Genomic DNA, 3,431 nt, shown 5'->3' on the forward strand with positions numbered 1-3,431 from the left:
TTCCAGATGAAATAAAAAATAAAAATCAACTTCAAAGATTTTTAGGATGTCTCAATTATGTTGCAGATTTTATTCCAAATATTAGAATTCTGGTTAAACCTTTATTCAAAAAACTTAAGAAAAATCCCCCTGAATGGACAAACGAATGTACTCAAATTGTTATCAAAGTCAAAACCTTAGCCAAAACTCTTCCTTGCCGTAGCCTTCCTAACCCTAAGGCCTTCATGATAGTTGAAATAGATGCCTCTGATATTGGATTTGGGGGTATCCTTAAACAAAGGATCAATTCCCAAGAAACCCTTGTTAGGTTTCATTCTGGAGCTTGGTCTGGTCCTCAAATCAACTATTCAACCATTAAAAAAGAAATGCTATTAATTGTTTTACACATTCAAAAATTTCAAGATGATTTATTCAACAAAGAATTTTTACTTCGAATTGATTGTAGAAGTGCTAAAAATATTATTGAAAAAGATGTCAAAAATTTAGTTTCAAAATAGATTTTTGCTAGATGGCAAGCAATTTTATCAGTTTTTGATTTCAAAATCGAATTTATTAAAGGAACATCAAACTCTATCGCAGACTTCCTTACGAGAGATTTGCTAACAGGTCAAAATGCCAAGGATTACAACAAAGGACCTTTATTCAAAGCCTCAAGACCAAAAAGCCCAAATTTCAAAATCCCAAGATAAAATTCCTATTCATAATAGGTTCAATCCTCTCACAAGGCCTCAAACTACTCAAGCTCCTTCATTCAAAGAAGTCATGGAAAATCAAGCCCAGGCCTCAGCGACCCATCAAAAGCCCCAAGTTACAAAAGGTTACTATTCAAATGGCTTCGAGGATCTCTTTCCGATTGAGCCCGAATGGGAAGACTCCACTCCTTTTGAAGTCATTAAGAATTACTTCTTCTTTGGGTGCCATTTTGACACTCCGGACCCATTGAAGAATAGAAAGTTTTATGAGTTAATTCTTGTTGAGTCCAACTCGGTCGTAATAGATCATAATTACGATCTCCATGACTCTTCAAAAATTAATTTTTCAAAATTTAAAATTTTCAAATCATTTCTCCATCTGAATGGGGATCTCATCCAAGGATTTCAAAAAGATTCCAAGGCAATTTTATTCCTCAAACTTATGATTATAAAGATTATATCAATGCTTGGTTAAATGTTCTTTTCTTAGGAAATTATTCTTATTCCTGGTTTATTCATTTTGATCCAAAAATCTGCAAAACCTTTCCTAATTGGTTCCTTTTATGGTTTACAACTTTTGGTCTTGAATTTGTCATTTTTCCAGAAGTAATTCAAAATGATCTTGAATTATTTCAAAAGAATTTCATTCTTCCTCAGGATCAATCTCATCCTTCTTCAAAACTTCTACATTTTTGTTCAAAGTTTGGAATTACATGGATTTTTTGTTGGGACTACCTAATAGTCTCCCCTGATGACAGTTCACTCTGTTATTCAAAAACAATGAGAAGAATCTTCAAGGTTCGTTGGTGGGAAAAGTTCACCTTTCCTGAAGATCAAGTCCGTTCATGGTTGGTTCAGTAAGTTCTACCCCTATCATGCTCTCAAGGAGTCTTTACTCAAGGCAAATGAAATACAGAGAGTCGTCAATGAAGACGACACTGCTTCAATCTCTTCAAGAAAGTCAAGGTCTTCAAAATCAGGAAAGATGAAGACCTAATTGATCAAGCTTATCAAACAATTGGAAGAATCAGACAACTCAGATTCTGCCGACAGCTCAAAATCAAACAAGACCGTTGATCTCGATCTCGGCGGATTTGATTTTTATCAATTTATTCAAGATGATCCTCTGCCTTCTGCGAAAGGCAAATCAAAGAAAAAGAAATGATTATTCAAGCTCTGACAGGAAATCCTGTCTCTTCAACATTATTCAAGGTTCTCCAAGATTATTCAAGGTTCTCCATTATTCAAACAACTTTATTCAAAAGTTTTGCAGCTGGCAACCATTTGGCCCAGCTTGTATTTTTCAAATGACTTGTGAGGTGAGAGTTTTACACTTGTCTAGATCTTGGCCAAGGTTGTATATTATATAATTTAAAGGTGGTGGGTCACCCACACAAATGCAGTCGTCCATGTGCTGTCACCTTTAAGTAAAGTTTTTGTTTTTTGTGAAGGCTTGAGTATCCTGTAAGGAACCCGTGAAGACTTTAGTGGTTGATGGGGCCCAATGAGCACCTGCACTAATTTCCCCGGATTCCAAATGTGTTTAAGTCCAAGCCATTTCTTCTATAAATAAGGGGTTCTAGTCTTGTTAGAACTCGCACCAAGTTGAGGGTTTAATTTCCATTAGGGAAAGCCTGAGTCTCCAAGCTCCACTCAACTTCTCTGTTCTCCCTCCTCTCTCTCTCTCTCTCTCTCTCTCTCTCTCTTCTATAAGTCCTTCTTTTGCTTCCATTGATATGTGCTTGACCTCTTTCGATTAAGTGTCCTATTGATCTTTGCGTAGTGTCCACTTGATCTTTGCTTATGAGAATGTTCGCTTGATCTTTGCACTAAAACCTATATCTGTGTGATTTCGCCACTTATACCTGCCACAACTTAGTATGCAAAGATTAGTTTAACTAAGAACTACTAATGAGTTGTTATCAAAATACGATAATTAGGATCATGTAGCCTCTCAGGCTAACACATTTCGTCATACCATTCACACTTGTATTTTTTGATTTTTTTGGGGAGTATTTTTAAAAAAATTATTTTCTTAGAGTTTCATTCTTTTTGAGTAGAAATCCTTGTTTAATCTTTTTTTTTTTGTCAATTATAAAAGGATTTTGTTCAATAACATTCATTTCATACATTTGAGATTTAATTGGAGAAGAGAAATTTTGTTCTTTGAAGACTGGATGAGCTACTTGGTTTTCTATTCTTGTTCCCTTTATTTGTTTAGATATGTCTTGTTTAGATGAGGAGCTTGACGGGCGAGATTGTTCAAATTTAGAAGTTATTCTTGAAATTAGGATGTATTCCCAAGAGGGGGGTGAATTGGGTTATTTAAAAATTATTCGTGGAATTTTAATTACTTCAATCCTTAACTATTCAACCTTCAATATATATATATATATATATATATATATATATATATATATATATGCATGTATAGATATACAACAATCAGAACTTTGTTAATTACAAGCCTTTAGATATGAATATGGCTATACAAATTGAATTTGAAATAAGAGATAACACATTCAGTTGAGCACTTGTTCATATTATAACTTTGTGCTTAATTCAAGAAGATTCACAATAATGTACTCAAGAATAAATTCAATGATTGATTTATGCCTTAATAAAAATCAATATTAAGATCTAACTTTCAGCACATGTATTTTCTTTCAAAAAATATTTTGTAAAATGCTTGTTTAGCTTCAGCACATATACTTTATTCAGAAAATATGTTCACAAACA

Source organism: Malania oleifera, chromosome 6 (assembly GCF_029873635.1).
Source record: "Malania oleifera isolate guangnan ecotype guangnan chromosome 6, ASM2987363v1, whole genome shotgun sequence".
Lineage (NCBI taxonomy): Eukaryota > Viridiplantae > Streptophyta > Magnoliopsida > Santalales > Ximeniaceae > Malania > Malania oleifera.